The 24,689-nt window shown below is 42.8% G+C and overlaps 14 non-coding genes across 14 annotated transcripts; all 14 read left to right on the top strand.

Moving 5' to 3' along the window:
* Window positions 1-1,992: 1,992 nt before the first annotated feature.
* On the top strand, window positions 1,993-2,075 carry TRNAL-UAG (transfer RNA leucine (anticodon UAG)). Its single transcript has one exon. It is a non-coding gene; the product is annotated as a tRNA-Leu (tRNA).
* Window positions 2,076-2,977: 902 nt separating this feature from the next.
* On the top strand, window positions 2,978-3,060 carry TRNAL-AAG (transfer RNA leucine (anticodon AAG)). The gene has a single exon. It is a non-coding gene; the product is annotated as a tRNA-Leu (tRNA).
* Window positions 3,061-4,086: 1,026 nt separating this feature from the next.
* Window positions 4,087-4,169, top strand: TRNAL-UAG (transfer RNA leucine (anticodon UAG)). The gene has a single exon. It is a non-coding gene; the product is annotated as a tRNA-Leu (tRNA).
* A 904-nt stretch (window positions 4,170-5,073) lies between these two features.
* TRNAL-AAG (transfer RNA leucine (anticodon AAG)) lies at window positions 5,074-5,156 on the top strand. Its single transcript has one exon. It is a non-coding gene; the product is annotated as a tRNA-Leu (tRNA).
* Window positions 5,157-6,182: 1,026 nt separating this feature from the next.
* TRNAL-UAG (transfer RNA leucine (anticodon UAG)) lies at window positions 6,183-6,265 on the top strand. Its single transcript has one exon. It is a non-coding gene; the product is annotated as a tRNA-Leu (tRNA).
* Window positions 6,266-8,992: 2,727 nt separating this feature from the next.
* Window positions 8,993-9,075, top strand: TRNAL-CAG (transfer RNA leucine (anticodon CAG)). The gene has a single exon. It is a non-coding gene; the product is annotated as a tRNA-Leu (tRNA).
* A 1,681-nt stretch (window positions 9,076-10,756) lies between these two features.
* On the top strand, window positions 10,757-10,839 carry TRNAL-CAG (transfer RNA leucine (anticodon CAG)). The gene has a single exon. It is a non-coding gene; the product is annotated as a tRNA-Leu (tRNA).
* Window positions 10,840-12,136: 1,297 nt separating this feature from the next.
* Window positions 12,137-12,219, top strand: TRNAL-UAG (transfer RNA leucine (anticodon UAG)). The gene has a single exon. It is a non-coding gene; the product is annotated as a tRNA-Leu (tRNA).
* A 632-nt stretch (window positions 12,220-12,851) lies between these two features.
* Window positions 12,852-12,934, top strand: TRNAL-CAA (transfer RNA leucine (anticodon CAA)). The gene has a single exon. It is a non-coding gene; the product is annotated as a tRNA-Leu (tRNA).
* A 2,015-nt stretch (window positions 12,935-14,949) lies between these two features.
* Window positions 14,950-15,032, top strand: TRNAL-CAG (transfer RNA leucine (anticodon CAG)). Its single transcript has one exon. It is a non-coding gene; the product is annotated as a tRNA-Leu (tRNA).
* A 3,061-nt stretch (window positions 15,033-18,093) lies between these two features.
* Window positions 18,094-18,176, top strand: TRNAL-UAG (transfer RNA leucine (anticodon UAG)). The gene has a single exon. It is a non-coding gene; the product is annotated as a tRNA-Leu (tRNA).
* A 632-nt stretch (window positions 18,177-18,808) lies between these two features.
* On the top strand, window positions 18,809-18,891 carry TRNAL-CAA (transfer RNA leucine (anticodon CAA)). The gene has a single exon. It is a non-coding gene; the product is annotated as a tRNA-Leu (tRNA).
* A 1,300-nt stretch (window positions 18,892-20,191) lies between these two features.
* Window positions 20,192-20,274, top strand: TRNAL-UAG (transfer RNA leucine (anticodon UAG)). Its single transcript has one exon. It is a non-coding gene; the product is annotated as a tRNA-Leu (tRNA).
* A 632-nt stretch (window positions 20,275-20,906) lies between these two features.
* TRNAL-CAA (transfer RNA leucine (anticodon CAA)) lies at window positions 20,907-20,989 on the top strand. Its single transcript has one exon. It is a non-coding gene; the product is annotated as a tRNA-Leu (tRNA).
* Window positions 20,990-24,689: the final 3,700 nt, after the last annotated feature.

The raw sequence follows: 24,689 nt of genomic DNA, 5'->3' as shown, positions 1-24,689 counted from the left end.
TTCTTCATCAGGATAACATCTGATGGAAGTTGCATCTGTTCGTCTTCACCTGGGACGTTATTCCGTCCTCGTCTAGTCAAGAGAGCTTGGGTTTCTCATATATGTCTGTTGTACAAAGTCTTGCTGATAAAGTGCAATCCTTACCAAATGATTTTAGGACCCATTTAAGAGCTCATCTAGAAGAGTCATGCTCTTGTATTCCCTGGCCAGCCAGGCCATGCAAATTTGGAAGAATGCCAAGCACCTGGTAGACAGCTGGACTCCTGCACACTTACAGCAATTTCCTCAGGGCTGTGATCAGGGGCTGCTTAGATTTGCGTATTCCACCCTATGTTGTGACATTGAGATCCCTTGTTGAATTTGCTTTAGTCAGCCAAGATGTGGCTGTTGACTCAATTTCAAAGCAGCTTTGGGCCGTTCAAGTGGCTGGTAAATAGCACTTTATCTTTGTACGCTTTAAAGGTCTAAAGAGTTCTTCATAGGTACTGCTCTGTATGGATTGTTCAAAGATCTGTTGCAAATGCTTATAATGGGATAAATAAATTGAGGGCATGCCTTTTCCGTACCCCACTTGCATGGCTGTCTGGCCTGTGGACGGTGCTGCAAATGCAAGTCAGGATTGCCGAGTGGTCTAAGGCGCTGAGTTCAGGTCGCAGTCTCTTCTGGAGGCGTGGGTTCAAATCCCACTTCTGACAAACCTGTGTTTAATCTTCTTTTTTCTTGAGGGAGAAAATCAGATCATTTCCCTCACATGGGCTTATATGGTTGTCTTTTGGAAAAGTGCAGTGAGTTTTTTTCTTGCTATAGCCACTCATGGCCTAAGATGTGTGTTTTTTTTGTTCACACTATCTTTCTCACTATGTAGATGGAGAAGCAACATGTGGTCAGGATGGCCGAGTGGTCTAAAGCGCTGCGTTAAGTCCGCAGCCTCTCCTGGAAGCGTGGGTTCGAATCCCTCTTCTGACAAAACTTTAAGTCAATTTTGTCTCTGCGTTCCTTCAGAATCTCAGCTAAAAAGTGGCAGTGCATATAATATCTGAATAAGTACCAAACTTCAGTTTCAACTGCAAATGAATTTGCCCAATTCTGTCTTCAAGCTCGTATAATATTCTTCTAGCACTAGTGGTGTTTTATGTGTTTTTTGGGGGGTGCCTAAAAAATCCCTTTTATTGAAGAAATGGCTTACATTCAGTCTTGTGATATTTTTGGTTTCCAATAAGTAGATTTTTAATTTTATGTAACCTCATTTTCTAATGCTCCATTCAAGAGATGTTTCCACTATGAAATGAAGAGCAAGGGGAAAGAGCACAAATGATAGAGCGAGTGAGTGAGATGGGGTGTTGAGGAAGGAGAGAATGAAACAAAGACAGAGTGAGTGAACGGCAGGTAGGCATAGAAGAGGAGACTAGAAGTGAAGGTGACTTGCTTTTCCCTGCTCTTGACCTCCCACCCATCTCAAACCAATCACAAACATACCTTCTATGCAACGTTGGTATGCAGAACTTCACTCCTCAGCCAGTGAGGGTGAGTCCCAAGCCAGGGGCTAGAGAGCAAAAGAATGGATGTGCTCAGAAGTTCCTTGCTAGGGACAGTTGATCTGAAACAAGGCCTGCTCTCTTGTTTCCAGCAAGGATCTAGAAATTCTGCATGAATCTGCAAGGCACATTGACAGCATAAATTTGCATAAATTGCCCCACCTTCTGCCTTCCTACTTCCTGAGCAGTAGTTGTTTGAGTATAGAGAGAGAGGTCGCAGGCAAGGTAATTTTGTGAGTAGGATACAGAACCCTAAATAGCTGGTGAGAGGTATAAGGTATTCTAAAAGCATAAAAACAGTACACCTGTGAAATGAAATGCTTTCATATGTGATCTTCTGTGTTTATTGTCCTGTGCAAAAAGTTGCACCTTGTCTTTGAAGGTTGAAATTATTTCAAGCTTGCATGGACGCAGAAATTTCTGGGTGACTTTCATACATTTGTTAGGACTCTTCACTGTCAGGATGGCCGAGTGGTCTAAGGCACTGTGTTTAGGCCGCAGTCTCCTCTGGAGGCGTGGGTTCGAATCCCACTTCTGACATGTCTTTTGGAGATATAATCTTCTTCATCAGGATAACATCCGATGGAAGTTGCATCTGTTTGTCTTCACCTGGGACCTTATTCCGTCCTCGTCTAGTCAAGAGAGCTTGGGTTTCTCATATATTTCTGTTGTACAAAGTCTTGCTGATAAACGGCAATCCTTACCAAATGAGCTTAGGACCCATGTAAGAGCTCATCTAGAAGAGTCATTCTCTTGTATTCCCTGGCCAGACAGGCCATGCAAATTTGGAAGAATGCCAAGCACCTGGTAGACAGCTGGACTTCAGCACACTTACAGCAATTTCCTCAGGGCTGTGATCAGGGGCTGCTTAGATTTGCGTTTTCCACCCTATGTTGTGACATTGAGATCCCTTGTTGAATTTTCTTTAGTCAGCCAAGATGTGGCTGTTGACTCAATTTCAAAGCAGCTTTGGGCCGTTCAAGTGGCTGGTGAATAGCACTTTCTCTTTGTACGCTTTAAAGGTCTAAAGAGTTCTTCATAGGTACTGTTCTGTATGGATTGTTCAAAGATCTGTTGGAAATGCTTATAATGGGATAAATAAATTGAGGGCATGCCTTTTCGGTACCCCACTTGCATGGCTGTCTGGCTTGTGGAAGGTGCTGCAAATGCAAGTCAGGATGGCCGAGTGGTCTAAGGCGCTGTGTTCAGGTTGCAGTCTCTTCTGTAGGCGTGGGTTCAAATCCCACTTCTGACAAACCAGTGTTTAATCTTTTTTCATGAGGGAGAAAATCAGATCATTTCCCTCACATGGGCTTATATGGTTGTCTTTTTGGAAAAGTGCAGTGAGTTTTTTTTCTTGCTAAAGCCACTCATGGCCTAAGATGTGTGTTTTTTTTGTTCACACTATCTTTCTCACTATGTAGATGAACAAGCAACATTTGGTCAGGATGGCCGAGTGGTCTAAGGCGCTGCGTTAAGGCCGCAGTCTCTCCTGGAGGCGTGGGTTCGAATCCCACTTCTGACAAAAATTTAAGTCCATTTTGTCTCAGCGTTCCTTCAGAATCTCAGCTAAAAATTGGCAGTGCATATAATATCTGAATAAGTACCAAACTTCAGTTTCAACTGCAAATGAATTTGCCCAATTCTGTCTTCAAGCTCGTATAATATTCTTCTAGCACTAGTGGTGTTTTATGTGTTTTTTGGGGGGTGCCTAAAAAATCCCTTTTATTGAAGAAATGGTTTACATTCAGTCTTGTGATATTTTTGGTTTCCAATAAGTAGATTTTTAATTTTATGTAACCTCATTTTCTAATGCTCCATTCTAGAGATGTTTCCAATATGAAATGAAGAGCAAGGGGAAAGAGCACAAATGATAGAGCGAGTGAGTGAGCTGGGATGTTGAGGAAGGAGAGAATGAAACAAAGACAGAGTGAGTGAACGGCAGGTAGGCATAGAAGAGGAGACTAGAAGTGAAGGTGACTTGCTTTTCCCTGCTCTTGACCTCCCACCCATCTCAAACCAATCACAAACATACCTTCTATGCAACGTTGGTATGCAGAACTTCACTCCTCAGCCAGTGAGGGTGAGTCCCAAGCCAGGGGCTAGAGAGCAAAAGAATGGATGTGCTCAGACGTTCCTTGCTAGGGACAGTTGATCTGAAACAAGGCCTGCTCTCTTGTTTCCAGCAAGGATCTAGAAATTCTGCATGAATCTGCAAGTTACATTGACAGCATAAATTTGCATAAACTGCCCCACCTTCTGCCTTCCTACTTCCTGAGCAGTAGTTGTTTGTGTATAGAGAGAGAGGTCGCAGGCAAGGTAATTTTGTGAGTAGGATACAGAACCCTAAATAGCTGGTGAGAGGTATAAGGTATTCTAAAAGCATAAAAACAGTACACCTGTGAAATGAAATGCTTTCATATGTGATCTTCTGTGTTTATTGTCCTATGCAAAAAGTTGCACCTTGTGTTTGAAGGTTGAAATTATTTCAAGCTTGCATGGACGCAGAAATTTCTGAGTGACTTTCATACATTTGTTAGGACTCTTCACTGTCAGGATGGCCGAGTGGTCTAAGGCGCTGTGTTTAGGCCACAGTCTCCTCTGGAGGCGTGGGTTTGAATCCCACTTCTGACATGACTTTTGGAGATATAATCTTCTTCATCAGGATAACATCCGATGGAAGTTGCATCTGTTTGTCTTCACCTGGGACGGTATTCCGTCCTCGTCTAGTCAAGAGAGCTTGGGTTTCTCATATATTTCTGTTGTACAAAGTCTTGCTGATAAAGTGCAATCCTTACCAAATGAGCTTAGGACCCATGTAAGAGCTCATCTAGAAGAGTCATTCTCTTGTATTCCCTGGCCAGACAGACCATGCAAATTTGGAAGAATGCCAAGCACCTGGTAGACAGCTGGACTTCAGCACACTTACAGCAATTTCCTCAGGGCTGTGATCAGGGGCTGCTTAGATTTGCGTTTTCCACCCTATGTTGTGACATTGAGATCCCTTGTTCAATTTTCTTTAGTCAGCCAAGATGTGGCTGTTGACTCAATTTCAAAGCAGCTTTGGGCCGTTCAAGTGGCTGGTAAATAGCACTTTCTCTTTGTACGCTTTAAAGGTCTAAAGAGTTCTTCATAGGTACTGACTGTATGGATTGTTCAAAGATCTGTTGGAAATGCTTATAACGGGATAAATAAATTGAGGGCATGCCTTTTCGGTACCCCACTTGCATGGCTGTCTGGCTTGTGGAAGGTGTGACAAATGCAATTCAGGATGGCCGAGTGGTCTACGGCGCTGCGTTCAGGTTGCAGTCTCTTCTGGAGGCGTGGGTTCAAATCCCACTTCTGACAACCCTTTGTTTAATCTTCTTTTTTCTTGAGGGAGAAAATCAGATCATTTCCCTCACATGGGCTTATATGGTTGTCTTTTTGGAAAAGTGCAGTGAGTTTTTTTCTTCCTATAGCCACTCATGGCATAAGATGTGTGTTTTTTTTTGTTCACACTATCTTTCTCACTATGTAGATGGACAAGCAACATGTGGTCAGGATGGCCGAGTGGTCTAAGGCGCTGCGTTAAGGCCGCAGTCTCTCCTGGAGGCGTGGGTTCGAATCCCACTTCTGTCAAAACTTTAAATCCATTTTGTCTCTGCGTTCCTTCAGAATCTCATCTAAAAATTGGCAGTGCATATAATATCTGAATAAATACCAAACTTCAGTTTCAACTGCAAATGAATTTGCCCAATTCTGTCTTCAAGCTCGTGCAATATTCTTCTAGCACTAGTGGTGTTTTATGTGTTTTTTGGGGGGTGCCTAAAAAATCCCTTTTATTGAAGAAATGGCTTACATTCAGTCTTGTGATATTTTTGGTTTCCAATAAGTAGATTTTTAATTTTATGTAACCTCATTTTCTAATGCTCCATTCAAGAGATGTTTCCACTATGAAATGAAGAGAAAGGGGAAAGAGCACAAATGATAGAGCAAGTGAGTGAGATGGGGTGTTGAGGAAGGAGAGAATGAAACAAAGACAGAGTGAGTGAACAGCAGGTAGGCATAGAAGAGGAGACTAGAAGTGAAGGTGACTTGCTTTTCCCTGCTCTTGACCTCCCACCCATCTCAAACCAATCACAAACATGCCTTCTATGCAACGTTGGTATGCAGAACTTCACTCCTCAGCCAGTGAGGGTGAGTCCCAAGCCAGGGGCTAGAGAGCAAAAGAATGGATGTGCTCAGACATTCCTTGCTAGGGACAGTTGATCTGAAACAAGGCCTGCTCTCTTGTTTCCAGCAAGGATCTAGAAATTCTGCATGAATCTGCAAGGCACATTGACAGCATAAATTTGCATAAACTGCCCCACCTTCTGCCTTCCTACTTCCTGAGCAGTAGTTGTTTGAGTATAGAGAGAGAGGTCGCAGGCAAGGTAATTTTGTGAGTAGGATACAGAACCCTAAATAGCTGGTGAGAGGTATAAGGTATTCTAAAAGCATAAAAACAGTACAACTGTGAAATGAAATGCTTTCATATGTGATCTTCTGTGTTTATTGTCCTGTGCAAAAAGTTGCACCTTGTCTTTGAAGGTTGAAATTATTTCAAGCTTGCATGGACGCAGAAATTTCTGAGTGACTTTCATACATTTGTTAGGACCCTTCACTGTCAAGATGGCCGAGTGGTCTAAGGTGCTGTGTTTAGGCCGCAGCCTCCTCTGGAGGCGTGGGTTCGAATCCCACTTCTGACATGACTTTTGGAGATATAATCTTCTTCATCAGGATAACATCCAATGGAAGTTGCATCTGTTTGTCTTCACCTGGGACGTTATTCCGTCCTCGTCTAGTCAAGAGAGCTTGGGTTTCTCATATATTTCTGTTGTACAAAGTCTTTGCTGATAAAGTGCAATCCTTACCAAATGAGCTTAGGACCCATGTAAGAGCTCATCTAGAAGAGTCATTCTCTTGTATTCCCTGGCCAGACAGGCTATGCACATTTGGAAGAATGCCAAGCACCTGGTAGACAGCTGGACTCCAGCACACTTACAGCAATTTCCTCAGGGCTGTAATCAGGGGCTGCTTAGATTTGCGTATTCCACCCTATGTTGTGACATTGAGATCCCTTGTTGAATTTTCTTTAGTCAGCCAAGATGTGGCTGTTGACTCAATTTCAAAGCAGCTTTGGGCCGTTCAAGTGGCTGGTGAATAACACTTTCTCTTTGTACGCTTTAAAGGTCTAAAGAGTTCTTCATAGGTACTGCTCTGTATGGATTGTTCAAAGATCTGTTGGAAATGCTTATAATGGGATAAATAAATTGAGGGCATGCCTTTTCGCTACCAAACTTGCATCGCTGTCTGGCTTGTGGAAGGTGCTTCAAATGCAAGTCAGGATACCCGAGTGGTCTACGGCCCAGTGTTCAGGTTGCAGTCTCTTCTGGAGGCGTGGGTTCAAATCCCACTTCTGACAACCCTGTGTTTAATCTTCTTTTTTCTTGAGGGAGAAAATCAGATCATTTCTCTCAAATGAGCTTATATGGTTGTCTTTTTGGAAAAGTGCAGTGAGTTTTTTTCTTGCTATAGCCACTCATGGCCTAAGATGTGTGTTTTTTTTGTTCACACTATCTTTCTCACTATGTAGATGGACAAGCAACATGTGGTCAGGATGGCCGAGTGGTCTAAGCCGCTGCGTTAAGGCCGCAGTCTCTCCTGGAGGCATGGGTTCGAATCCCACTTCTGACAAAACTTTGTCAATTTTGTCTCTGCGTTCCTTCAGAATCTCAGCTAAAAATTGGCAGTGCATATAATATCTGAATAAGTACCAAACTTCAGTTTCAACTGCAAATGAATTTGCCCAATTCTGTCTTCAAGCTCGTATAATATTCTTCTAGCACTAGTGGTGTTTTATGTGTTTTTTGGGGGGTGCCTAAAAAATCCCTTTTATTGAAGAAATGGCTTACATTCAGTCTTGCGATATTTTTGGTTTCCAATAAGTAGATTTTTAATTTTATGTAACCTCATTTTCTAATGCTCCATTCAAGAGATGTTTCCACTATGAAATGAAGAGCAAGGGGAAAGAGCACAAATGATAGAGCGAGTGAGTGAAATGGGGTGTTGAGGAAGGAGAGAATGAAACAAAGACAGAGTGAGTGAACGGCAGGTAGGCATAGAAGAGGAGACTAGAAGTGAAGGTGACTTGCTCTTCCCTGCTCTTGACCTCCCACCCATCTCAAACCAATCACAAACATACCTTCTATGCAACGTTGGTATGCAGAACTTCACTCCTCAGCCAGTGAGGGTGAGTCCCAAGCCAGGGGCTATAGAGCAAAAGAATGGATGTGCTCAGACGTTCCTTGCTAGGGACAGTTGATCTGAAACAAGGCCTGCTCTCTTGTTTCCAGCAAGGATCTAGAAATTCTGCATGAATCTGCAAGGCACATTGACAGCATAAATTTGCATAAACTTCCCCACCTTCTGCCTTCCTACTTCCTGAGCAGTAGTTGTTTGTGTATAGAGAGAGAGGTCGCAGGCAAGATAATTTTGTGAGTAGGATACAGAACCCTAAATAGCTGGTGAGAGGTATAAGTTATTCTAAAAGCATAAAAACAGTACACCTGTGAAATGAAATGCTTTCATATGTGATCTTCTGTGTTTATTGTCCTGTGCAAAAAGTTGCACCTTGTGTTTGAAGGTTGAAATTATTTCAAGCTTGCATGGACACAGAAATATCTGAGTGACTTTTATACATTTCGTAGGACTCTGCACTGTGAGGATGGCCGAGTGGTCTAAGGCGCTCTGTTTAGGCCGCAGTCTTCTCTGGAGTCGTGGTTTCGAATCCCACTTCTGACATGACTTTTGGAGATATATTCTTCTTCATCAGGATAACATCTGATGGAAGTTGCATCTGTTCGTCTTCACCTTGGACGTTATTCCGTCCTCGTAGAGTCAAGAGAGCTTGGGTTTCTCATATATTTCTGTTGTACAAAGTCTTGCTGATAAAGTGCAATCCTTACCAAATGAGCTTAGGACCCATGTAAGAGCTCATCTAGAAGAGTCATTCTCTTGTATTCCCTGGCCAGACAGGCCATGCAAATTTGGAAGAATGCCAAGCACCTGGTAGACAGCTGGACTCCAGCACACTTACAGCCATTTCTTCAGGGCTGTGATCAGGGGCTGCTTAGATTTGCGTATTCCACCCTATGTTGTGACATTGAGATCCCTTGTTGAATTTGCTTTAGTCAGCCAAGATGTGGCTGTTGACTCAATTTCAAAGCAGCTTTGGGCCGTTCAAGTGGCTGGTGAATAGCACTTTCTCTTTGTATGCTTTAAAGGTCTAAAGAGTTCTTCATAGATACTGCTCTGTATGGATTGTTCAAAGATCTGTTGGAAATGCTTATAATGGGATAAATAAATTGAGGGCATGCCTTTTCGGTACCAAACTTGCATGGCTGTCTGGCTTGTGGAAGGTGCTGCAAATGCAAGTCAGGATGGCCGAGTGGTCTAAGGAGCTGCGTTCAGGTCGCAGTCTCTTCTGGAGGCGTGGGTTCAAATCCCACTTCTGACAAACCTGTGTTCAATCTTCTTTTTTCTTGAGGGAGAAAATCAGATAATTTCCCTCACATGGGCTTATATGGTTGTCTTTTGGAAAAGTGCAGTGGGTTTTATTCTTGCTTTAGCCACTCATGGCCTAAGATGTGTGTTGTTTTTTGTTCACACTATCTTTCTCACTATGTAGATGGACAAGCAACATGTGGTCAGGATGGCCGAGTGGTCGAAGGCGCTTCGTTAAGCCCGCAGTCTCTCCTGGAGGCGTGGGTTCGAATCCCACTTCTGACAAAACTTTAAGTCCATTTTGTCTTTGCGTTCCTTCAGAATCTCAGCTAAAAATTGACAGTGCATATAATATCTGAATAAGTACCAAACTTCAGTTTCAACTGCAAATGAATTTGCCCAATTCTGTCTTCAAGCTCGTATAATATTCTTCTAGCACTAGCGGTGTTTCATGTGTTTTTTGGGGGGTGCCTAAAAAATCCCTTTTATTGAAGAAATGGCTTACATTCAGTCTTGTGATATTTTTGGTTTCCAATAGGTAGATTTTTAATTTTATGTAACCTCATTTTCTAATGCTCCATTCAAGAGATGTTTCCACTATGAAATGAAGAGCAAGGGGAAAGAGCACCAATGATAGAGCGAGTGAGATGGGGTGTTGAGGAAGGAGAGAATGAAACAAAGACAGAGTGAGCGAACGGCAGGTAGGCATAGAAGAGGAGACTAGAAGTGAAGGTGACTTGCTTTTCCCTGCTTTTGACCTCCCACCCATCTCAAACCAATCACAAACATACCTTCTATGCAACGTTGGTATGCAGAACTTCACTCCTCAGCCAGTGAGGGTGAGTCCCAAGCCAGGGGCTAGAGAGCAAAAGAATGAATGTGCTCAAACGTTCCTTGCTAGGGACAGTTGCTCTGAAACAAGGCCTGCTCTCTTGTTTCCAGCAAGGATCTAGAAATTCTGCATGAATCTGCATAAACTGCCCCACCTTCTGCCTGCCTCCTTCCTGAGCAGTAGTTGTTTTAGTATAGAGATAGAGGTCGCAGGCAAGGTAATTTTGTGAGTAGGATACAGAACCCTAAATAGCTGGTGAGAGGTATAAGTTATTCTAAAAGCATAAAAACAGTACACCTGTGAAATGAAATGCTTTCATATGTGATCTTCTGTGTTTATTGTCCTATGCAAAAAGTTGCACCTTGTGTTTGAAGGTTGAAATTATTTCAAGCTTGCATGGACGCAGAAATTTCTGAGTGACTTTCATACATTTGTTAGGACTCTTCACTGTCAGGATGGCTAAGTGGTCTAAGGTGCTGTGTTTAGGCAGCAGTCTCCTCTGGAGGCGTGGGTTCGAATCCCACTTCTGACATGACTTTTGGAGATATAATCTTCTTCATCAGGATAACATCTGATGGAAGTTGCATCTGTTTGTCTTCACCTGGGACGGTATTCGGTCCTCGTCTAGTCAAGAGAGCTTGGGTTTCTCATATATTTCTGTTGTACAAAGTCTTGCTGATAAAGTGCAATCCTTACCAAATGAGCTTAGGACCCATGTAAGAGCTCATAGATACTGCTCTGTATGGATTGTTCAAAGATCTGTTGGAAATGCTTATAATGGGATAAATAAATTGAGGGCATGCCTTTTTTCGGTACCAAACTTGCATGGCTGTCTGGCTTGTGGAAGGTGCTGCAAATGCAAGTCAGGATGGCCGAGTGGTCTAAGGAGCTGCGTTCAGGTCGCAGTCTCTTCTGGAGGCGTGGGTTCAAATCCCACTTCTGACAAACCTGTGTTCAATCTTCTTTTTTCTTGAGGGAGAAAATCAGATAATTTCCCTCACATGGGCTTATATGGTTGTCTTTTGGAAAAGTGCAGTGGGTTTTATTCTTGCTTTAGCCACTCATGGCCTAAGATGTGTGTTTTTTTTGTTCACACTATCTTTCTCACTATGTAGATGGAGAAGCAACATGTGGTCATGATGGCCGAGTGGTCTAAAGCGCTGCGTTAAGTCCGCAGCCTCTCCTGGAAGCATGGGTTCGAATCCCACTTCTGACAAAACTTTAAGTCAATTTTGTCTCTGCGTTCCTTCAGAATCTCAGCTAAAAAGTGGCAGTGCATATAATATCTGAATAAGTACCAAACTTCAGTTTCAACTGCAAATGAATTTGCCCAATTCTGTCTTCAAGCTCGTATAATATTCTTCTAGCACTAGTGGTGTTTTATGTGTTTTTTGGGGGGTGCCTAAAAAATCCCTTTTATTGAAGAAATGGCTTACATTCAGTCTTGTGATATTTTTGGTTTCCAATAAGTAGATTTTTAATTTTATGTAACCTCATTTTCTAATGCTCCATTCAAGAGATGTTTCCACTATGAAATGAAGAGCAAGGGGAAAGAGCACAAATGATAGAGCGAGTGAGTGAGATGGGGTGTTGAGGAAGGAGAGAATGAAACAAAGACAGAGTGAGTGAACGGCAGGTAGGCATAGAAGAGGAGACTAGAAGTGAAGGTGACTTGCTTTTCCCTGCTCTTGACCTCCCACCCATCTCAAACCAATCACAAACATACCTTCTATGCAACGTTGGTATGCAGAACTTCACTCCTCAGCCAGTGAGGGTGAGTCCCAAGCCAGGGGCTAGAGAGCAAAAGAATGGATGTGCTCAGAAGTTCCTTGCTAGGGACAGTTGATCTGAAACAAGGCCTGCTCTCTTGTTTCCAGCAAGGATCTAGAAATTCTGCATGAATCTGCAAGGCACATTGACTGCATAAATTTGCATAAACTGCCCCACCTTCAGCCTTCCTACTTCCTGAGCAGTAGTTGTTTGAGTATAGAGAGAGAGGTCGCAGGCAAGGTAATTTTGTGAGTAGGATACAGAACCCTAAATAGCTGGTGAGAGGTATAAGGTATTCTAAAAGCATAAACACAGTACACCTGTGAAATGAAATGCTTTCATATGTGATCTTCTGTGTTTATTGTCCTGTGCAAAAAGTTGCACCTTGTCTTTGAAGGTTGAAATTATTTCAAGCTTGCATGGACGCAGAAATTTCTGGGTGACTTTCATACATTTGTTAGGACTCTTCACTGTCAGGATGGCCGAGTGGTCTAAGGCACTGTGTTTAGGCCGCAGTCTCCTCTGGAGGCGTGGGTTCGAATCCCACTTCTGACATGCCTTTTGGAGATATAATCTTCTTCATCAGGATAACATCCGATGGAAGTTGCATCTGTTTGTCTTCACCTGGGACCTTATTCCGTCCTCCTCTAGTCAAGAGAGCTTGGGTTTCTCATATATTTCTGTTGTACAAAGTCTTGCTGATAAAGTGCAATCATTACCAAATGAGCTTATGACCCATGTAAGAGCTCATCTAGAAGAGTCATGCTCTTGTATTCCCTGGCCAGACAGGCCATGCAAATTTGGAAGAATGCCAAGCACCTGGTAGACAGCTGGACTTCAGCACACTTACAGCAATTTCCTCAGGGCTGTGATCAGGGGCTGCTTAGATTTGCGTTTTCCACCCTATGTTGTGACATTGAGATCCCTTGTTGAATTTTCTTTAGTCAGCCAAGATGTGGCTGTTGACTCAATTTCAAAGCAGCTTTGGGCCGTTCAAGTGGCTGGTGAATAGCACTTTCTCTTTGTACTCATTAAAGGTCTAAAGAGTTCTTCATAGGTACTGCTCTGTATGGATTGTTCAAAGATCTGTTGGAAATGCTTATAATGGGATAAATAAATTGAGGGCATGCCTTTTCGGTACCCCACTTGCATGGCTGTCTGGCTTGTGGAAGGTGCTGTAAATGCAAGTCAGGATGGCCGAGTGGTCTAAGGCGCTGCGTTCAAGTCGCAGTCTCTTCTGGAGGCGTGGGTTCAAATCCCTCTTCTGACAAACCTGTGTTTAATCTTCTTTTTCTTGAGGGAGAAAATCAGATCATTTCCCTCACATGGGCTTATATGGTTGTCTTTTTGGAAAAGTGCAGTGAGTTTTTTTCTTGCTATAGCCACTCATGGCCTAAGATGTGTGTTTTTTTTGTTCACACTATCTTTCTCACTATGTAGATGGACAAGCAACATGTGGTCAGGATGGCCATGTGGTCTAAGGCGCTGCGTTAAGGCTGCAGTCTCTCCTGGAGGCGTGGGTTCGAATCCCACTTCTGACAAAACTTTAAGTCCATTTTGTCTCTGCGTTCCTTCAGAATCTCAGCTAAAAATTGGCAGTGCATATAATATCTGAATAAGTACCAAACTTCAGTTTCAACTGCAAATGAATTTGCCCAATTCTGTCTTCAAGCTCGTATAATATTCTTCTAGCACTAGTGGTGTTTTATGTGTTTTTTTGGGGGGGGTGCCTAAAAAATCCCTTTTATTGAAGAAATGGCTTACATTCAGTCTTGTGATATTTTTGGTTTCCAATAAGTAGATTTTTAATTTTATGTAACCTCATTTTCTAATGCTCCATTCAAGAGATGTTTCCACTATGAAATGAAGAGCAAGGGTAAAGAGCACAAATGATAGAGCGAGTGAGTGAGATGGGGTGTTGAGGAAGGAGAGAGTGAAACAAAGACAGAGTGAGTGAACAGCAGGTAGGCATAGAAGAGGAGACTAGAAGTGAAGGTGACTTGCTTTTCCCTGCTCTTGACCTCCCACCCATCTCAAACCAATCACAAACATACCTTCTATGCAACGTTGGTATGCAGAACTTCACTCCTCAGCCAGTGAGGGTGAGTCCCAAGCCAGGGGCTAGAGAGCAAAAGAATGGATGTGCTCAGACGTTCCTTGCTAGGGACAGTTGATCTGAAACAAGGCCTGCTCTCTTGTTTCCAGCAAGGATCTAGAAATTCTGCATGAATCTGCAAGGCACATTGACAGCATAAATTTGTATAAACTGCCCCACCTTCTGCCTTCCTACTTCCTGAGCAGTAGTTGTTTGTGTATAGAGAGAGAGGTCGCAGGCAAGGTAATTTTGTGAGTAGGATACAGAACCCTAAATAGCTGGTGAGAGGTATAGGTTTTTCTATAAGCATATAAACAGTACACTTGTGAAATGAAATGCTTTCATATGTGATCTTCTGTGTTTATTGTCCTGTGCAAAAAGTTGCACCTTGTGTTTGAAGGTTGAAATTATTTCAAGCTTGCATGGACACAGAAATATCTGAGTGACTTTTATACATTTCGTAGGACTCTGCACTGTGAGGATGGCCGAGTGGTCTAAGGCGCTCTGTTTAGGCCGCAGTCTCCTCTGGAGTCGTGGTTTCGAATCCCACTTCTGACATGACTTTTGGAGATATATTCTTCTTCATCAGGATAACATCTGATGGAAGTTGCATCTGTTCGTCTTCACCTTGGACGTTATTCCGTCCTCGTAGAGTCAAGAGAGCTTGGGTTTCTCATATATTTCTGTTGTACAAAGTCTTGCTGATAAAGTGCAATCCTTACCAAATGAGCTTAGGACCCATGTAAGAGCTCATCTAGAAGAGTCATTCTCTTGTATTCCCTGGCCAGACAGGCCATGCAAATTTGGAAGAATGCCAAGCACCTGGTAGACAGCTGGACTCCAGCACACTTACAGCCATTTCTTCAGGGCTGTGATCAGGGGCTGCTTAGATTTGCGTATTCCACCCTATGTTGTGACATTGAGATCCCTTGTTGAATTTGCTTTAGTCAGCCAAGATGTGGCTGTTGACTCAATTTCAAAGCAGCTTTGGGCCGTTCAAGTGGCTGGTGAATAGCACTTTCTCTTTGTATGCTTTAAAGGTCTAAAGAGTTCTTCATAGATACTGCTCTGTATGGATTGTTCAAAGATCTGTTGGAAATGCTTATAATGGGATAAATAAATTGAGGGCATGCCTTTTCGGTACCAAACTTGCATGGCTGTCTGGCTTGTGGAAGGTGCTGCAAATGCAAGTCAGGATGGCCGAGTGGTCTAAGGAGCTGCGTTCAGGTCGCAGTCTCTTCTGGAGGCGTGGGTTCAAATCCCACTTCTGACAAACCTGTGTTCAATCTTCTTTTTTCTTGAGGGAGAAAATCAGATAATTTCCCTCACATGGGCTTATATGGTTGTCTTTTGGAAAAGTGCAGTGGGTTTTATTCTTGCTTTAGCCACTCATGGGGTAAGATGTGTGTTGTTTTTTGTTCACACTATCTTTCTCAATATGTAGATGGACAAGCAACATGTGGTCAGGATGGCCGAGTGGTCGAAGGCGCTTCGTTAAGCCCGCAGTCTCTCCTGGAGGCGTGGGTTCGAATCCCACTTCTGACAAAACTTTAAGTCCATTTTGTCTTTGCGTTCCTTCAGAATCTCAGCTAAAAATTGACAGTGCATATAATATCTGAATAAGTACCAAACTTCAGTTTCAACTGCAAATGAATTTGCCCAATTCTGTCTTCAAGCTCGTATAATATTCTTCTAGCACTAGCGGTGTTTCATGTGTTTTTTGGGGGGTGCCTAAAAAATCCCTTTTATTGAAGAAATGGCTTACATTCAGTCTTGTGATATTTTTGGTTTCCAATAGGTAGATTTTTAATTTTATGTAACCTCATTTTCTAATGCTCCATTCAAGAGATGTTTCCACTATGAAATGAAGAGCAAGGGGAAAGAGCACCAATGATAGAGCGAGTGAGATGGGGTGTTGAGGAAGGAGAGAATGAAACAAAGACAGAGTGAGCGAACGGCAGGTAGGCATAGAAGAGGAGACTAGAAGTGAAGGTGACTTGCTTTTCCCTGCTTTTGACCTCCCACCCATCTCAAACCAATCACAAACATACCTTCTATGCAACGTTGGTATGCAGAACTTCACTCCTCAGCCAGTGAGGGTGAGTCCCAAGCCAGGGGCTAGAGAGCAAAAGAATGAATGTGCTCAAACGTTCCTTGCTAGGGACAGTTGCTCTGAAACAAGGCCTGCTCTCTTGTTTCCAGCAAGGATCTAGAAATTCTGCATGAATCTGCATAAACTGCCCCACCTTCTGCCTGCCTCCTTCCTGAGCAGTAGTTGTTTTAGTATAGAGATAGAGGTCGCAGGCAAGGTAATTTTGTGAGTAGGATACAGAACCCTAAATAGCTGGTGAGAGGTATAAGTTATTCTAAAAGCATAAAAACAGTACACCTGTGAAATGAAATGCTTTCATATGTGATCTTCTGTGTTTATTGTCCTATGCAAAAAGTTGCACCTTGTGTTTGAAGGTTGAAATTATTTCAAGCTTGCATGGACGCAGAAATTTCTGAGTGACTTTCATACATTTGTTAGGACTCTTCACTGTCAGGATGGCTAAGTGGTCTAAGGTGCTGTGTTTAGGCAGCAGTCTCCTCTGGAGGCGTGGGTTCGAATCCCACTTCTGACATGACTTTTGGAGATATAATCTTCTTCATCAGGATAACATCTGATGGAAGTTGCATCTGTTTGTCTTCACCTGGGACGGTATTCGGTCCTCGTCTAGTCAAGAGAGCTTGGGTTTCTCATATATTTCTGTTGTACAAAGTCTTGCTGATAAAGTGCAATCCTTACCAAATGAGCTTAGGACCCATGTAAGAGCTCATAGATACTGCTCTGTATGGATTGTTCAAAGATCTGTTGGAAATGCTTATAATGGGATAAATAAATTGAGGGCATGCCTTTTTTCGGTACCAAACTTGCATGGCTGTCTGGCTTGTGGAAGGTGCTGCAAATGCAAGTCAGGATGGCCGAGTGGTCTAAGGAGCTGCGTTCAGGTCGCAGTGTCTTCTGGAGGCGTGGGTTCAAATCCCACTTCTGACAAACCTGTGTTCAATCTTCTTTTTTCTTGAGGGAGAAAATCAGATCATTTCCCTCACATGGGCTTATATGGTTGTCTTTTGGAAAAGTGCAGTGGGTTTTATTCTTGCTTTAGCCACTCATGGCCTAAGATGTGTGTTTTTTTTGTTCACACTATCTTTCTCACTATGTAGATGGAGAAGCAACATGTGGTCATGATGGCCGAGTGGTCTAAAGCGCTGCGTTAAGTCCGCAGCCTCTCCTGGAAGCATGGGTTCGAATCCCACTTCTGACAAAACTTTAAGTCAATTTTGTCTCTGCGTTCCTTCAGAATCTCAGCTAAAAAGTGGCAGTGCATATAATATCTGAATAAGTACCAAACTTCAGTTTCAACTGCAAATGAATTTGCCCAATTCTGTCTTCAAGCTCGTATAATATTCTTCTAGCACTAGTGGTGTTTTATGTGTTTTTTGGGGGGTGCCTAAAAAATCCCTTTTATTGAAGAAATGGCTTACATTCAGTCTTGTGATATTTTTGGTTTCCAATAAGTAGATTTTTAATTTTATGTAACCTCATTTTCTAATGCTCCATTCAAGAGATGTTTCCACTATGAAATGAAGAGCAAGGGGAAAGAGCACAAATGATAGAGCGAGTGAGTGAGATGGGGTGTTGAGGAAGGAGAGAATGAAACAAAGACAGAGTGAGTGAACGGCAGGTAGGCATAGAAGAGGAGACTAGAAGTGAAGGTGACTTGCTTTTCCCTGCTCTTGACCTCCCACCCATCTCAAACCAATCACAAACATACCTTCTATGCAACGTTGGTATGCAGAACTTCACTCCTCAGCCAGTGAGGGTGAGTCCCAAGCCAGGGGCTAGAGAGCAAAAGAATGGATGTGCTCAGAAGTTCCTTGCTAGGGACAGTTGATCTGAAACAAGGCCTGCTCTCTTGTTTCCAGCAAGGATCTAGAAATTCTGCATGAATCTGCAAGGCACATTGACTGCATAAATTTGCATAAACTGCCCCACCTTCAGCCTTCCTACTTCCTGAGCAGTAGTTGTTTGAGTATAGAGAGAGAGGTCGCAGGCAAGGTAATTTTGTGAGTAGGATACAGAACCCTAAATAGCTGGTGAGAGGTATAGGGTATTCTAAAAGCATAAACACAGTACACCTGTGAAATGAAATGCTTTCATATGTGATCTTCTGTGTTTATTGTCCTGTGCAAAAAGTTGCACCTTGTCTTTGAAGGTTGAAATTATTTCAAGCTTGCATGGACGCAGAAATTTCTGGGTGACTTTCATACATTTGTTAGGACTCTTCACTGTCAGGATGGCCGAGTGGTCTAAGGCACTGTGTTTAGGCCGCAGTCTCCTCTGGAGGCGTGGGTTCGAATCCCACTTCTGACATGCCTTTTGGAGATATAATCTTCTTCATCAGGATAACATCCGATGGAAGTTGCATCTGTTTGTCTTCACCTGGGACCTTATTCCGTCCTCGTCTAGTCAAGAGAGCTTGGGTTTCTCATATATTTCTGTTGTACAAAGTCTTGCTGATAAAGTGCAATCATTACCAAATGAGCTTATGACCCATGTAAGAGCTCATCTAGAAGAGTCATGCTCTTGTATTCCCTGGCCAGACAGGCCATGCAAATTTGGAAGAATGCCAAGCACCTGGTAGACAGCTGGACTTCAGCACACTTACAGCAATTTCCTCAGGGCTGTGATCAGGGGCTGCTTAGATTTGCGTTTTCCACCCTATGTTGTGACATTGAGATCCCTTGTTGAATTTTCTTTAGTCAGCCAAGATGTGGCTGTTGACTCAATTTCAAAGCAGCTTTGGGCCGTTCAAGTGGCTGGTGAATAGCACTTTCTCTTTGTACTCATTAAAGGTCTAAAGAGTTCTTCATAGGTACTGCTCTGTATGGATTGTTCAAAGATCTGTTGGAAATGCTTATAATGGGATAAATAAATTGAGGGCATGCCTTTTCGGTACCCCACTTGCATGGCTGTCTGGCTTGTGGAAGGTGCTGTAAATGCAAGTCAGGATGGCCGAGTGGTCTAAGGCGCTGCGTTCAAGTCGCAGTCTCTTCTGGAGGCGTGGGTTCAAATCCCTCTTCTGACAAACCTGTGTTTAATCTTCTTTTTCTTGAGGGAGAAAATCAGATCATTTCCCTCACATGGGCTTATATGGTTGTCTTTTTGGAAAAGTGCAGTGAGTTTTTTTCTTGCTATAGCCACTCATGGCCTAAGATGTGTGTTTTTTTTGTTCACACTATCTTTCTCACTATGTAGATGGACAAGCAACATGTGGTCAGGATGGCCATGTGGTCTAAGGCGCTGCGTTAAGGCTGCAGTCTCTCCTGGAGGCGTGGGTTCGAATCCCACTTCTGACAAAACTTTAAGTCCATTTTGTCTCTGCGTTCCTTCAGAATCTCAGCTAAAAATTGGCAGTGCATATAATATCTGAATAAGTACCAAACTTCAGTTTCAACTGCAAATGAATTTGCCCAATTCTGTCTTCAAGCTCGTATAATATTCTTCTAGCACTAGTGGTGTTTTATGTGTTTTTTTGGGGGGGGTGCCTAAAAAATCCCTTTTATTGAAGAAATGGCTTACATTCAGTCTTGTGATATTTTTGGTTTCCAATAAGTAGATTTTTAATTTTATGTAACCTCATTTTCTAATGCTCCATTCAAGAGATGTTTCCACTATGAAATGAAGAGCAAGGGTAAAGAGCACAAATGATAGAGCGAGTGAGTGAGATGGGGTGTTGAGGAAGGAGAGAGTGAAACAAAGACAGAGTGAGTGAACAGCAGGTAGGCATAGAAGAGGAGACTAGAAGTGAAGGTGACTTGCTTTTCCCTGCTCTTGACCTCCCACCCATCTCAAACCAATCACAAACATACCTTCTATGCAACGTTGGTATGCAGAACTTCACTCCTCAGCCAGTGAGGGTGAGTCCCAAGCCAGGGGCTAGAGAGCAAAAGAATGGATGTGCTCAGACGTTCCTTGCTAGGGACAGTTGATCTGAAACAAGGCCTGCTCTCTTGTTTCCAGCAAGGATCTAGAAATTCTGCATGAATCTGCAAGGCACATTGACAGCATAAATTTGTATAAACTGCCCCACCTTCTGCCTTCCTACTTCCTGAGCAGTAGTTGTTTGTGTATAGAGAGAGAGGTCGCAGGCAAGGTAATTTTGTGAGTAGGATACAGAACCCTAAATAGCTGGTGAGAGGTATAGGTTTTTCTATAAGCATATAAACAGTACACTTGTGAAATGAAATGCTTTCATATGTGATCTTCTGTGTTTATTGTCCTGTGCAAAAAGTTGCACCTTGTGTTTGAAGGTTGAAATCATTTCAAGCTTGCATGGACGCAGAAATTTCTGAGTGACTTTTATACATTTCTTAGGACTCTTCACTGTCAGGATGGCCGAGTGGTCTAAGGCGCTGTGTTTAGGCTGCAGTCTCCTCTGGAGGCATGGGTTCGAATCCCACTTCTGACATGACTTTTGGAGATATAATCTTCTTCATCAGGACAACATCTGATGGAAGTTACATCTGTTCGTCTTCACCTGGGACGTTATTCCGTCCTCGTCTAGTCAAGAGAGCTTGGGTTTCTCATATATTTCTGTTGTACAAAGTCTTGCTATTAAAGTGCAATCCTTACCAAATGAGCTTAGGACCCATGTAAGAGCTCATCTAGAAGAGTCATTCTCTTGTATACCCTGGCCAGACAGGCCATGCAAATTTGGAAGAATGCCAAGCACCTGGTAGACAGCTGGACTCCAGCACACTTACAGCAATTTCCTCAGGGCAGTGATCAGGGGCTGCTTAGATTTGCGTATTCCACCCTATGTTGTGACATTGAGATCCCTTGTTGAATTTGCTTTAGTCAGCCAAGATGTGGCTGTTGACTCAATTTCAAAGCAGCTTTGGGCCGTTCAAGTGGCTGGTGAATAGCACTTTCTCTTTGTACGCTTTAATGGTCTAAAGAGTTCTTAATAGGTACTGCTCTGTATGGATTGTTCAAAGATCTGTTGGAAATGCTTATAATGGGATAAATAAATTGAGGGCATGCCTTTTCGGTACCCCACTTGCATGGCTGTCTGGCTTGTGGAAGGTGCTGTAAATGCAAGTCAGGATGGCCGAGTGGTCTAAGGCGCTGCGTTCAAGTCGCAGTCTCTTCTGGAGGCGCGGGTTCAAATCCCTCTTCTGACAAACCTGTGTTTAATCTTCTTTTTCTTGAGGGAGAAAATCAGATCATTTCCCTCACATGGGCTTATATGGTTGTCTTTTTGGAAAAGTGCAGTGAGTTTTTTTCTTGCTATAGCCACTCATGGCCTAAGATGTGTGTTTTTTTTGTTCACACTATCTTTCTCACTATGTAGATGGAGAAGCAACATGTGGTCATGATGGCCGAGTGGTCTAAAGCGCTGCGTTAAGTCCGCAGCCTCTCCTGGAAGCATGGGTTCGAATCCCACTTCTGACAAAACTTTAAGTCAATTTTGTCTCTGCGTTCCTTCAGAATCTCAGCTAAAAAGTGGCAGTGCATATAATATCTGAATAAGTACCAAACTTCAGTTTCAACTGCAAATGAATTTGCCCAATTCTGTCTTCAAGCTCGTATAATATTCTTCTAGCACTAGTGGTGTTTTATGTGTTTTTTGGGGGGTGCCTAAAAAATCCCTTTTATTGAAGAAATGGCTTACATTCAGTCTTGTGATATTTTTGGTTTCCAATAAGTAGATTTTTAATTTTATGTAACCTCATTTTCTAATGCTCCATTCAAGAGATGTTTCCACTATGAAATGAAGAGCAAGGGGAAAGAGCACAAATGATAGAGCGAGTGAGTGAGATGGGGTGTTGAGGAAGGAGAGAATGAAACAAAGACAGAGTGAGTGAACGGCAGGTAGGCATAGAAGAGGAGACTAGAAGTGAAGGTGACTTGCTTTTCCCTGCTCTTGACCTCCCACCCATCTCAAAGCAATCACAAACATACCTTCTATGCAACGTTGGTATGCAGAACTTCACTCCTCAGCCAGTGAGGGTGAGTCCCAAGCCAGGGGCTAGAGAGCAAAAGAATGGATGTGCTCGGACGTTCCTTGCTAGGGACAGTTGATCTGAAACAAGGCCTGCTCTCTTGTTTCCAGCAAGGATCTAGAAATTCTGCATGAATCTGCAAGGCACATTGACTGCATAAATTTGCATAAACTGCCCCACCTTCTGCCTTCCTACTTCCTGAGCAGTAGTTGTTTGTGTATAGAGAGAGAGGTCGCAGGCAATGTAATTTTGTGAGTAGGATACAGAACCCTAAATAGCTGGTGAGAGGTATAAGTTATTCTAAAAGCATAAAAACAGTACACCTGTGAAATGAAATGCTTTCATATATGATCTTCTGTGTTTATTGTCCCGGGTCAAAAAGTTGCACCTTGTGTTTGAAGGTTGAAATTATTTCAAGCTTGCATGGACGCAGAAATTTCTGAGTGACTTTTACACATTTCTTAGGACTCTTCACTGTCAGGATGGCTGAGTTGTCTAAGGCGCTGTGTTTAGGCCGCAGTCTCCTCTGGAGACATGGGTTCAAATCCCACTTCTGACATGACTTTTTGAGATATAATCTTCTTCATCAGGATAACATCCGATGGAAGTTGCATCTGTTTGTCTTCACCCGGGACGTTATTTTGTCCTCGTCTAGTCAAGAGAGCTTGGGTTTCTCATATATTTCTGTTGTACATAGTCTTGCTGATAAAGTGCAATCCTTACCAAATGAGCTTAGGACCCATGTAAGAGCTCATCTAGAAGAGTCATTCTCTTGTATTCCCTGGCCAGACAGGCCATGCAAATTTGGAAGAATGCCAAGCACCTGGTAGACAGCTGGACTCCAGCACACTTACAGCAATTTCCTCAGGGCAGTGATCAGGGGCTGCTTAGATTTGCGTATTCCACCCTATGTTGTGACATTGAGATCCCTTGTTGAATTTGCTTTAGTCAGCCAAGATGTGGCTGTTGACTCAATTTCAAAGTAACTTTGGGCCGTTCAAGTGGCTGGTGAATAGCACTTTCTCTTTGTACGCTTTAAAGGTCTAAGGAGTTCTTCATAGGTACTGCTCTGTATGGATTGTTCAAAGATCTGTTGGAAATGCTTATAATGGGATAAATAAATTGAGGGCATGTCTTTTCGGTACCCCACATGCATGGCTGTCTGGCTTGTGGAAGGTGCTTCAAATGCAAGTCAGGATACCCGAGTGGTCTACGGCGCTGCGTTCAGGTTGCAGTCTCTTCTGGAGGCGTGGTTTCAAATCCCACTTCTGACAACCCTGTGTTTAATCATCTTTTTTCTTGAGGGAGAAAATCAGATCATTTCCATCACATGGGCTTATATGGTTGCTTTTTGGAAAAGTGCAGTGAGTTTTTTCTTGCTATAGCCACTCATGGCCTAAGATGTGTGTTTTTTTTTGTTCACACTATCTTTCTCACTATGTAGATGGACAAGCAACATGTGGTCAGGATGGCGGAGTGGTCTGAAGCGCTGCGTTAAGGCCGCAGTTTCTCCTGGAGGCGTGGGTTCGAATCCCACTTCTGACAAAACTTTAAGTCCATTTTGTCTCTGCGTTCCTTCAGAATCTCAGCTAAAAATTGGCAGTGCATATAATATCTGAATAAGTACCAAACTTCAGTTTCAACTGCAAATGAATTTGCCCAATTCTGTCTTCAAGCTCTTATAATATTCTTCTAGCACTAGTGGTGTTTTATGTGTTTTTTGGGGGGTGCCTAAAAAATCCCTTTTATTGAAGAAATGGCTTACATTCAGTCTTGCGATATTTTTGGTTTCCAATAAGTAGATTTTTAATTTTATGTAACCTCATTTTCTAATGCTCCATTCAAGAGATGTTTCCACTATGAAATGAAGAGCAAGGGGAAAGAGCACAAATGATAGAGCGAGTGAGTGAGATGGGGTGTTGAGGAAGGAGAGAATGAAACAAAGACAGAGTGAGTGAACAGCAGGTAGGCATAGAAGAGGAGACTAGAAGTGAAGGTGACTTGCTTTTCCCTGCTCTTGACCTCCCACCCATCTCAAACCAATCACAAACATACCTTCTATGCAACGTTGGTATGCAGAACTTCACTCCTCAGCCAGTGAGGGTGAGTCCCAAGCCAGGGGCTAGAGAGCAAAAGAATGGATGTGCTCAGACGTTCCTTGCTAGGGACAGTTGATCTGAAACAAGGCCTGCTCTCTTGTTTCCAGCAAGGATCTAGAAATTCTGCATGAATCTGCAAGGCACATTGACAGCATAAATTTGTATAAACTGCCCCACCTTCTGCCTTCCTACTTCCTGAGCAGTAGTTGTTTGTGTATAGAGAGAGAGGTCGCAGGCAAGGTAATTTTGTGAGTAGGATACAGAACCCTAAATAGCTGGTGAGAGGTATAGGTTTTTCTAAAAGCATATAAACAGTACACTTGTGAAATGAAATGCTTTCATATGTGATCTTCTGTGTTTATTGTCCTGTGCAAAAAGTTGCACCTTGTGTTTGAAGGTTGAAATTATTTCAAACTTGCATGGACGCAGACATTTCTGAGTGACTTTTATACATTTCTTAGGGCTCTTCACTGTCAGGATGGCCGAGTGGTCTAAGTCGCTGTGTTTAGGCCACAGTCTCCTCCGGTGGTGTGGGTTCGAATCCCACTATTGACTTGCCTTTTGGAGATATAATCTTCTTCATCAGGATAACATCTGATGGAAGTTGCATCTGTTCGTCTTCACCTGGGACGTTATTCCGTCCTCGTCTAGTCAAGAGAGCTTGGGTTTCTCATATATTTCTGTTGTACAAAGTCTTGCTGATGAAGTGCAATCCTTACCAAATGAGCTTAGGACCCATGTAAGAGCTCATCTAGAAGAGTCATGCTCTTGTATTGCGT

This window comes from Lissotriton helveticus, chromosome 8 (genome assembly GCF_964261635.1).
Source record: "Lissotriton helveticus chromosome 8, aLisHel1.1, whole genome shotgun sequence".
Classification (NCBI taxonomy): Eukaryota; Metazoa; Chordata; class Amphibia; order Caudata; family Salamandridae; genus Lissotriton; species Lissotriton helveticus.
This window is presented reverse-complemented; position numbering and strand designations above follow the sequence as displayed.